This window comes from Protopterus annectens, chromosome 16.part0, assembly GCF_019279795.1.
Source record: "Protopterus annectens isolate FY-2018-M chromosome 16.part0, PAN1.0, whole genome shotgun sequence".
Classification (NCBI taxonomy): domain Eukaryota; kingdom Metazoa; phylum Chordata; order Ceratodontiformes; family Protopteridae; genus Protopterus; species Protopterus annectens.
The window spans coordinates 869,668,516-869,680,629 of record NC_056750.1 but is presented as its reverse complement, the minus strand read 5'-3'; the positions used below and the strand labels follow the sequence as shown (position 1 = coordinate 869,680,629).

Genomic DNA, 12,114 nt, shown 5'->3' with positions numbered 1-12,114 from the left:
AGGATAACACATAAGGTCTTTGGCTAACGAAGTTCGCAGATGAAAGCAAAATAGGAGCCATAATCAAAACTCCTAACGATATGGACATCCTACAAAAGGGCCTCACCGAGACAGATTCCTGGTGTCAAAGCCATGACCTCAAGATCAATGCCAAAAAGTGCATTGTCATCCCTTTTGGTAAAAACTCTGTACCCATAGGTTCATAGGTTAGTACTAGGCTAACTGCCCTTGTGGACCATTTTAAGCCTAGCCAATTATCCCTTGCGAGACTCAAACCGTACACCTTGTGCTTGTAAGGCAAACACCTTAACCATTAGGCCACCCTCCCAACTACCTACCACATAGGCAGTAGTCTACTTGACACCAAAGTGTGATAACAGACCTTGGGACACAGGTAGACAGTAGTCTCTCCTTTGATAATCACATCACCACAGTAGTCAGGAAATCCTTCTATATGGCACACCATCACAAAAGTTCTCTCATCCAGGAAAAAAGAGGTAATTGTTCCTGTCTACTCATCACTTATTAGACCTGTTATAGAGTACAACGCCCCTTTTGGTATGCATCTCACAAGACATCTACAACAACTGGAAATGCCACAGAAATACCTCACAAAGAGGATTACTGGCCCCAAACAGATGCCCTATGCAGACAATCTCAAAAAACTCTAGCTTTACTCTGTCGCATATCGCCTACTCAGAGGCAATCTGTGCCTACCATACAAAGCTATGACAAACCCAGAGCTGTTGGACATGCTCCAGATAAAGAAATCCCAATCCCTCCGAGCTACATGCTCTAGGGACCTAAACCTTGTCACCACAATAAACAGAACATGCTGGAGGGATAGATTCCTGTCCCAGAGACTTCCCATACTCTGGAACAGACTACCTATCTATATCAAACAAAGCTCCTCATTAACACTCTTCAAGAAAAATCTTGATGATTGGATGGAAGATAGGAAATTCACCCCGGGGATCACTTCTGTGGCTCTGCTTGACAGTGGCACAGGAAAATAATTTTCTTGGGTGGCAAAAGCCAGGGGCACCATTTGGCTAGGCTTATATATGCCCTAGGGCCAATAGCCTAGTACCTATCTATGAACCTATAAATCATTCCATATTCATCTGCCATTTCTTAATTTAGTCCATTTTGTTATGGTAGCAGGGCCTGGATGGATTCAATGACTTCATATGTCACATTAACAACAGTACAGATATTCTGTCTTTTACACCTGAGGAGTCCCTTTACGCTGCACAGTGCACAGATATCGAAGTGTATAAAGATGCTGTGAGTAACAAACTACTGACTAAAATTTACAGGAAGGAGCGTTGAAGCAACAGCTATTGTCATTTTAAGACTGCACACCAGAGGTGTATACAATGAAATGTTGTTAAAAAACAAGCCGTGAGGTTTTCAAGAGTAACAAACAATTACACAGAGTTTCATACTGAAGTGAACAAAGTATGAGAAATATTTGAGATGGGGTTATAAGGAAAGCAAGAGAGAGAAACAGATAAATCTATTGCTGATTTAACAATTGAAGGCTAAATAAATATGGCTACCACTCTCACTTGTCTTGTACTGGTTAATTTAAGGAGTCACATCAAGATTTCCATTTCCATCTGTATAGGTATTAACTATAGTGTGAATGCTCGCACTACTATATCTATTATCATATGTCTCAGCTGTTCTGCATTTGGGAGAGTACACTGATTTGACTCCCAAAGCAGCGTCTCCTCTGCTATTCTGCTCTGCCTGCAGACAGCTCTGACTTCTGCTTTTTTTCACTGGCTTGGCTTCACAGCCAATGAGAAACTTGGCGCTCACAGTCAAAAGAACCAAAGGCAGATATGGCCAAAATGTTTGCACAACTACACTGTGTTCATAAATGGCATTAGAAACTCAAGAATCTGTTTAATAAACAATCACTAAAAAAACAAACTGAAACAAAAAGTTTATTATAGATGTAGATACCTTGTAAATAGTTGATGTTCTTGTTTTTTGTTGTTAATGAAGTGTATGTTTTTATTTATCAATGCTAAGTTCATACATACGGTTATAACCCTCTTGTTATTGATTCATATTCTTCAATAAAACATTTTTTGAGTAAAGAAATTACACTAGAGTGTGCAAAGGGTCTAGTTTGGGATTTTCATTTGCGGTAGTTACAGAAGGCTGTTCACCAAGACAAAGAACAGAAAACATGAGAATTGTTGTGTATACAGAATTGACGGGGGAGCAGCAGAGAAATGATGAAGAAAAACACTGGCAATTTCAGAACACTTTTCTTCTGTTTTGGAGCATAAATGTGTTCTGTATAAGACCTTGGGCCATTTGTATTGGTCTGTTTTTCTTGCCCAAGCGTGTAACTTATTCTGTTTTATCTGCTCTCCCCAAAAATAAATAAATAAATGTTCCGTACCCTGCACTTAAAGTAGGTACATTGTGTTTTCAAAAGTAATCTGTTCATTCAGCTGACTGTTGTGCGTTTTTGCTACAAAAACTGTAACTGGTCTTTTGGTAAATGCAACATATTATTTGTAAGCCAGAATGCACATTGCACTATTAGAAATAATCATGGAAGCTATAAATTCTGTTTCTATATCAGCCTTAATAAAGACGAAGCTTTTGTGTTTATTAGTAGCAGCACAGCACCCACGCTGTCATGGCAATACCGCCTTGCCATAGCATGCACCCTTGGACATGAGGGTTACTTTTCATAAAGGTTTCAAATACATTTGTATAAATTCAGATGCACTCATAATAAATAGTAGGGCTTCAGAAATGTGCTTCACTGGAAAACATTGAGTCTAATTTTTCCTGTTACTGGTAAGGATGTTTAACTGTATGTTGTTGGCATTTCCAGGATCTTAACATTTGCCTGGATACGTGTACTGCTGAAATAACTTCATGTACTATTAGAAAGTGTTTATAGTCTCAACTAAAATTATGTCTTCACTGATCTTATCTCCCTCTGCATTACAACTAAAATCCTTTAGGGATCTAAATAAGCAGACGGGGAGCAGGTAATGAAATGCATATCGGAGACTATGGAACTAAAATCCTTTAGGGATCTAAATAAGCAGAAGGGGAGCAGGTAATGGAATGCATATCGGAGACTATGGAACTAAAATCCTTTAGGGATCTAAATAAGCAGACGGGGAGCAGGTAATGGAATGCATATCGGAGACTATGGAACTAAAATCCTTTAGGGATCTAAATAAGCAGACAGGGAGCAGGTAATGGAATGCATATCGGAGACTATGGAACTAAAATCCTTTAGGGATCTAAATAAGCAGAAGGGGAGCAGGTAATGGAATGCATATCGGAGACTACAGAACTAAAATCAGTTAGGGATCTAAATAAGCAGAAGGGGAGCAGGTAATGGAATGCACATCGGAGACTATAGGGAGAGCAGGTAATGGAATGCATATCGGAGACTACGGAACTAAAATCCTTTAGGGATCTAAATAAGCAGAAGGGGAGCAGGTAATGGAATGCATATCGGAGACCATGGAACTAAAATCCCTTAGGGATCTAAATAAGCAGAAGGGGAGCAGGTAATGGAATGCATATCGGAGACTATGGAACTAAAATCCTTTAGGGATCTAAATAAGCAGAAGGGGAGCAGGTAATGGAATGCATATCGGAGACTAAGGAACTAATATCCTTTAGGGATCTAAATAAGCAGAAGGGGAGCAGGTAACGGAATGCATATCGGAGACTATGGAACTAAAATCCTTTAGGGATCTAAATAAGCAGAAGGGGAGCAGGTAACGGAATGCATATCGGAGACTATGGAACTAAAATCCTTTAGGGATCTAAATAAGCAGAAGGGGAGCAGGTAATGGAATGCATATCGGAGACTATGGAACTAAAATCCTTTAGGGATCTAAATAAGCAGAAAGGGAGCAGGTAACGGAATGCATATCGGAGACTATGGAACTAAAATCCATTAGGGATCTAAATAAGCAGAAGGGGAGCAGGTAATGGAATGCATAACGGAGACCATGGAACTAAAATCCTTTAGGGATCTAAATAAGCAGAAGGGGAGCAGGTAACGGAATGCATATCGGAGTCTATGGAACTAAAATCCTTTAGGGATCTAAATAAGCAGAAGGGGAGCAGGTAATGGAATGCATAATGGAGACCATGGAACTAAAATCCGTTAGGGATCTAAATAAGCAGAAGGGGAGCAGGTAACGGAATGCATATCGGAGACCATGGAACTAAAATCCTTTAGGGATCTAAATAAGCAGAAGGGGAGCAGGTAATGGAATGCATATCGGAGACCATGGAACTAAAATCCTTTAGGGATCTAAATAAGCAGAAAGGGAGCAGGTAATGGAATGCATATCGGAGACTATGGAACTAAAATCCTTTAGGGATCTAAATAAACAGAAGGGGAGCAGGTAACGGAATGCATATCGGAGACCATGGAACTAAAATCCTTTAGGGATCAAAATAAGCAGAAAGGGAGCAGGTAACGGAATGCATATCAGAGACCATGGAACTAAAATCCTTTAGGGATCTAAATAAGCAGAAAGGGAGCAGGTAACGGAATGCATATCGGAGACTATGGAACTAAAATCCATTAGGGATCTAAATAAGCAGAAGGGGAGCAGGTAATGGAATGCGTATCAGAGACTATGGAACTAAAATCCTTTAGGGATCTAAATAAGCAGAAGGGGAGCAGGTAATGGAATGCATATCGGAGACTATGGAACTAAAATCCTTTAGGGATCTAAATAAGCAGAAGGGGAGCAGGTAATGGAATGCATATCGGAGACTATGGAACTAAAATCCTTTAGGGATCTAAATAAGCAGAAGGGGAGCAGGTAATGGAATGCATATCGGAGACTATGGAACTAAAATCCTTTAGGGATCTAAATAAGCAGAAGGGGAGCAGGTAATGGAATGCATATCGGAGACCATGGAAATAAAATCCATTAGGGATCTAAATAAGCAGAAGGGGAGCAGGTAATGGAATGCATATCGGAGACCATGGAAATAAAATCCATTAGGGATCTAAATAAGCAGAAGGGGAGCAGGTAACAGAATGCATATCGGAGACCATGGAAATAAAATCCTTTAGGGATCTAAATAAGCAGAAGGGGAGCAGGTAACGGAATGCATATCGGTGACTATGGAAATAAAATCCTTTAGGGATCTAAATAAGCAGAAGGGGAGCAGGTAACGGAATGCATATCGGTGACTATGGAAATAAAATCCTTTAGGGATCTAAATAAGCAGAAGGGGAGCAGGTAATGGAATGCATATCGGAGACTATTTATTTTATTTATTTATTTGCTGTTGTTTAACCAGGATAGTCCATTGGGCCCAAAGAACCCGTTTTCAATGGAGTCCTGGGGAGAAAAGCTCCACATACAGATTATACAAAGATTATGTTACACAATACATAAAATACAAAGATTAATTTCAATACATAGATTATATAGAGAAAAACATAAGTATCAAACAAAACAAGTAATAGAGGCGAAATATAAAAAGAAATAGTATTGTGTTTGTTTTTTTTTTAATTACTTGGTACAAGTGAGTAGTTGAATGGTGGAAGCAAGCATGAATTTGCTAGCTGGGAATGGAAAAAGAAAGAGGCGTAGTGGTGGAAGTAGGGTAAGTTATGAAGGATGTGAGCAGGAGCATTCCCATGAGGATGTTAGATGAGAGTGCAGTAATTTTTTAAAGTGTGGGAGGCTAGCAATTGTACGGATGGATGAGGGGAGGGAGTTCCATTGGCGTGCTAGTGAGAAGGACAGGAGGTGTTGTCCTGGAGCGTGTATGGGTCTATAGACCTCTATGAGGTTTTGATTGTTAGATCTTAGAAGTCTTTGTGTTTGATGCATTTTAAAGGTAGTTGAAAGAGAGGGACAGAGTGCTGGCTGGAAGATGCATTTATGTGCGTAGGTGAGTTGAGTGTAGGAGAGGTAGTGGGGTAGCTCTAGCCAGTTGAGTTTTTGGAGAGGTTCACAGTGATAGGTAGATTATTTGCTGCTGGTTGCAAATCTGGCTATTTTATTGTAGCAAGATGATAGTTTGGATTTCAGAGAAGATTGTAGGTTTGTTAGAAGAGGGGCGCCATAGAGAAGGGAGGGAAGGAGAAATGTGGTAGCGAGGGTAATTTTGGTAGTAGAGGTGAGGAACCGATGGTGGCGGTAGAGCATGCCTTGTTTTTGATGGGTTTTTTTTTATATATATATTTAGGAGTAGATGGGAGTTGAATTTCAGCTTGTCATCAATTTGAATCCCAAGTAGTTTGGCTTCAGATACCAGCTCAAGACATGTATTGTTCTGGCTGGTGAAGTTATTAGTTTTGGAGGGGGAGAATATCATAAGCTTGGTTTTAGCAGCATTGAGTGCAAGGTGGTTCTCTTTCATCCATCATTCTGTGGTGGAGAAGGCATCTTGAGTTAGTTTTAAGAGAGTTGGGATGGATGGGGCAGCACAGATGATAGTGGAGTCATCAGCATATTGAATAATATTTGCAAGGGGGATAGAGCGGAAAAAGTCATTAATGAAAATATTGAAGAGGAGGGGGCTGAGAATAGAGCCTTGTGGGACACCTGTGGGTGTGTCACGGAAGGATTAGGTGGCTTTTTTCCACTTGACAGCCTGTTGCCGATTGGAGAGATAGCTAGTAAACCAACAGAGGGAAGAGGGAGAAAGGTTTAGGTTAGAAAGCTTAGTAAGAAGGAGGTTATGAGAGATCGTATCGAAAGCTTTAGAGAGATCGAGGAGGATGGTAGATACAATGAGGCCAGAGTCCTTAGCTTTGTTCACAGTTTCAAGGAAGGCTAGGAGGGCAGTCATAGTACTATGATGGGGTATGAATCCATGCTGTGTAGGAGTTAGTAGATTGTTATCCAGAAGATGTGGAAGGAGTTGAAGATGGATACATTTCTCCAGGAGTTTTGAAATGGGAGAAAGGATGGCGATAGGACGGAAGTTGGAAATATTAGTACTGGTTCCACCTTTGTGCAGGGGAATGATGTAGGCTTTGTTCCAGATTAGAGGAACAACATTTTCTTGGATTGAGTGGTTAATTAGGATACTGACAGGGAGGGCAATGGCTTCAGCAGCTATACTAAGGTAGTATGAGGGAATGTTATCAGGGGCATTGGTGCATGGTTTTAGTTTCTGCAGGAGTTTTTTATGGTGGATGTAGGAATACGTTTGATAAGGAAAGGTGGAGTTGTGGAATGAGTGGGGGAAGGTGGGGGAGGAGAAGTATGAGGTGATGTGGGAGAAGTTAGAGATGAAACAGCTTGAGGAGGAGTGGGAGAAGTTGTAGGGGAAGATACCTGAGAGGAAATGCAGGTTGGAGGAGTATTGTTTGAAAAATAGCTGGTGAGTTTGGAAATAGAGTCTATGAAGAAAGAGTTAAATTGGGTTGCAAGATCAGTATCATCAGTATTTGGGCAAGGGATTGGGTTTCCTGTGTTCCCGGGTTTTAAAAGGGTAGTTATGCCTTTCCAGAACTTCTGAGGGTTGGTTTTGAAATTGCTTTGAAGTCGGGTGAAGTAGTTACGACGGTCTGCAGAGATAAGTTTTTTAACTGAGTTACAAAGGGTTTTGTATTCGTTGAGGGAAGAAGTAGTTTTGTTCTTTTGATATCGTGTCCAGGCTTTGTCTCTTAAGTTGCATGGTGGTTAGGGTGTTTATACTTAACCAGGGTGTGGATTGCCTTTTTATTATTTTGGTTTTTAATGGGGCATGAGTATCTAGAAGGTTGAGGAAGGTGGTATTAAAGTGAGTGATAGCATTTTCAAGGGGAAGAGTCTTTAAGGGGTACCAGTTCAGTGAATTTAGTGCAGCTGAGAAAGCTTCAGGGTTGAATCTCCTATGGCATCGGGTAGTGATGTAATTATGGGTGACTTGTAAGGGAGAAGGGAGACATCTTGTGTAAATGGGGAGGTGGTCGCTGAGGGAGTCAGGTATTGTTCCATTATCTGGGTAGTAGTGGGGGTGGGAGACTAGAATCCAGTCTAGGATGTTGCCACTGGAGAAGTCTTTGCTTGGTCTAGTTATGGTATTGATGAGTTGGGAGTAGTTACATAGGTTGATGTTAAGGGAGTGTGAGGGGGGATTGAATGGAGGACCAGTTAATATTGGTATCTCCCATGATTATGGTTTCATTGTTGATGTTGGCTGAAAGCCAAGAGAGGATTTCTTCTAGTACTGGAATATTGTCCCCTGGGGGAATGTACAGTGAGGCAATGCAGATATATTTATGTTTGTTTAGCTGGAGGTGAGCCAGTATTAGTTCTGCATTTTGGAACTGGGGAATAGCTTTATCATAGGGTGTTAAGTTTAGGGAGGATGAGTAGAGTAGAGCTTCTCCACCACCTTTTTTATGGGTTCTGTCTGATCTGATGATTGAGTAGTAAGGTGGTATTATCTCGGAATCTTTCATGTGTGGCTTTAGCCAGGTTTCAGAAATAACTAAGATGTCTGGTTTGTTGTGGGATAGCCAAGCATGCAGATTTGGAATTTTGTTAGCTATGCTTTGTGCATTAAAAGATGCAAATAGGATGGATTTAGGTATTGAAGAGGGGTGGTTTGGGCCTGGGTTGGGATGTATATCGCCAGATAGCAGTATGGAAGTTAGGAGTTGTGTTAAGTAGCAGAGGTAATTGGATTGTTTAGGTTGGGAGGTGTGGGTTAGTGGATTAGTATAGGATATGGGAAGGTGATTATATCTAGAGGTGTTATGAGAGGGGATTGGTTTGTAGTGAAACCATAGGATATGGTTAGTGGGGTATAGTTCATGAGAGATAGAGTTGGTATAATAGGTATGAGTTGTGTGGAGGGAGTAGGTTGTGTGTAGGAGTAGGGTGTGGTTGAAGAGATAAGGTTGGGTAAGATGGTAGATGAAGGTAATGTTTAGGAGAAGTATTAGTAGGATTGAAAGGGATGAATATTTTATGGACATATTTGGGTTTTAATAAGCCAGTAGGAGTTTGGTAAGGGGGTGGGGTAATGGAGATGTGGGTGTGATAGGAAAGAGGGGGGGGTGAAAGGAGGAGAAAGAGGTGGAGTTTGGTAGGAGTGGAGGAAGTGGGTGTGTCTATGTGGGTATAAGTGTAGATGTAGTGGGGGTGGGTAGGAATTGGGGGTAGGGTAGGGGGTGGAGTGAGCCCGCAGGGCGAATGGAGCGGGGAAGAACAAGGGAAGAGAGATCAACAGCAAAAAAGTATCAGCAACTGCTGCTGTTAAGTAATGGTAAGAAGAGATAGAAGGTATAGAATCAGATAGGGACAGGCACTTTGTGTGGGTGGAAGAGTTGTTCGAGGTGGATAAGTTAGTGCTGTTCAGAGGGAGAAAAATGCCAGTTTGCAGTAAAGAAAACAAGAATTACAGGCTTTTAAGTAAGCTTGTAGGTTTAAAGAGGGGAAGCCAGGTAACCTTGGATAACCACCAGTAGTTGGGTAGAAGATGCTGCCACCTTGTGGTGAGAAGGGAGAAAGCAGGCAACCAGTTGAGCAAGTCACATACCACTTCACAGGGAGAGTATGTGGAAATAGGGTGTCTGGGGGAAAAGGGGTCCACTAGAGGTACACAGTAGGCTGCTGAGTCACCTCCAAGGGAGACCAGATTAAGGTAATTGGATTACTAGGTAGGTGTACAGGCAAAAAAAACAATTGGTTGAATGCTACCTACATTCAAGCAGAATCTTTTAAGGGCAGTCCTCAGGAGCTCTATAGTTCAGTGTAGTAGGCAGTTCCAAGGAGTTCAGAGAGGTGATACAGATGAAGTTCTGCAATATTGTTTTCTTTTGTTTTATTTAGTTTTGAGGTGGGGAGGGAGCTTCGGAGGTGAGCTTCCAAGAGATCAACTGTAAAAAGAGTGGAGACAAAGTTTAGGTTAGGTCCAAAAATTAAAGTTTTTTTAAAAACTGTTGGTAAAGAGAGGAAGGAATAAGAGGGAACAGTATAGTAGGACAGGAATAGTATGCAAAAGTGTAGTAAATAAATACAGAAATTCAAGGAAAAGGATGTAGACGTAGTTTATAGGTAGATAGGGAGTTAAAGGTCTTTAGAGACAGAGAGTAGCTTGCATACAGAAAAAGTAAAACATTATATGTTGCCAGGGTTGTTTAAGCAAAATTGAAACTTTGTATTCGGCCAGGGTTTTCCAAAATACAAACTGAAACAGTATATACTGCCAGGCTTATCTAAACAGCTATAAAAGTAGAAGACGAGGCCAGGTACACTTTTATATACAACCAAGAAGTAGAAATCTCTGTAGAACACTGCCTTGAAAGTTACAATGGCAAAATTCTATATAAGGAAGGATAGTTCTTTTCTTCAAATGCTAGGCAGACAGGGTAGTTAAACAAACAGGCAGATAAGGCATGTTAGGAAAGGCACTTGAGGTAAGGCATGTTCCTACTTTAAACATTCAGCTCACAATTTAGGAGGCAGAAAAAAATCAAATAATAGAATACCTCTAAGCAGAATAAGCATGATTACAAAGCATAATACATTAAACATTCCATTCGCAATCCAGTTACATAGAAAGATCTAAATAATATAATATTTCTAGGCAGAATAAGCATATATAACAATTAAACTGGGGAAAAGTACAGCTTCTTTAAAAAATAAAACATGGTTTAGTAGGGTAATAATAAAAAAAAAAACTACACAATTGTTTTATGAAACGGCTGCCTTAGGAAAGAAATTAGTGTGAATATACCTAAGATGGGTGAGTGATTTATCTAAGGGAACTATAGTAGGTAGTTGTACTTCCATTTTGCTGACCTATGGTGTCAATCTGTGTACGGCTGAGAATACATGGGAGAGATAAATAAAGCCTTCTACCAACAGTCGCTAGACTTTGTTTGCTGGTCAGGCATTAAAAAACCTGTCCAAGAAGAGCCTAGTATTAAAGCCTTCTACCAACAGTCGCTAGACTTTGTGTGTTGGACAGGCATTAAAAAACACTTTGAGGGAGTGTTGATTATGCTACAGACGTGTTGGAAGAAAAATGCGAGCAAAACGCAATGTCTTACAGCATGTGTAAGGGACGGCATGTGAAATGAGACATACTATGGTGGCGCCTTGACCGTGATCACTATGGTTAGGTAAAGAAGGCGCAGAAAAGAAATTTCTTAAAGCAGGTCACAGATAAATGCTAGGAAGAAGCCTCGAAGGGGCTCTCCCAGTGTAGAAAGCGAGGGACTCGGAAGGGAAGCTACCAGGTTACATTACAGGTGATTACTAGAACAGCCTAGCAAAAATGCTGGAAATAAGGAACGATTAGAGAAAGCTAGCGAAATGCTAGTAGGTAGGTAAGACTATGGAACTAAAATCCTATAGGGATCTAAATAAGCAGAAGGGGAGCAGGTAATGGAATGCATATCAGAGACTATGGAACTAAAATCCTTTAGGGATCTAAATAAGCAGAAGGGGAGCAGGTAATGGAATGCATATCGGAGACTATGGAACTAAAATCCTTTAGGGATCTAAATAAGCAGAAGGGGAGCAGGTAAAGGAATGCATATCGGTGACTATGGAACTAAAATCCTTTAGGGATCTAAATAAGCAGAAGGGGAGCAGGTAACGGAATGCATATCGGAGACCATGGAACTAAAATCCTTTAGGGATCTAAATAAGCAGAAGGGGAGCAGGTAACGGAATGCATATCGGAGACTATGGAACTAAAATCCATTAAGGATCTAAATAAGCAGAAGGGGAGCAGGTAATGGAATGCATATCGGAGACTATGGAACTAAAATCCTTTAGGGATCTAAATAAGCAGAAGGGGAGCAGGTAATGGAATGCATATCAGAGACTATAGAACTAAAATCCTTTAGGGATCTAAATAAGCAGAAGGGGAGCAGGCAACGGAATGCATATCGGAGACCATGGAACTAAAATCCTTTAGGGATCTAAATAAGCAGAAGGGAAGCAGGTAATGGAATGCATATCGGAGACTATGGAACTAAAATCCATTAGGGATCTAAATAAGCAGAAGGGGAGCAGGTAACGGAATGCATATCGGAGACTATGGAACTAAAATCCTTTAGGGATCTAAATAAGCAGAAGGGGAGCAGGTAACGGAATGCATATCGGAGACTATGGAACCAAAATCCTT

At 40.7% G+C, this 12,114-nt stretch overlaps 1 protein-coding gene across 1 annotated transcript in view; it reads right to left on the bottom strand.

Annotated features, from left to right (window-relative positions):
* Positions 1-12,114, bottom strand: part of NDRG2 (NDRG family member 2) — a 2,287,731-nt gene that overhangs the window by 2,197,251 nt on the left and 78,366 nt on the right. The gene's annotated exons all lie outside the window — the stretch shown is intronic.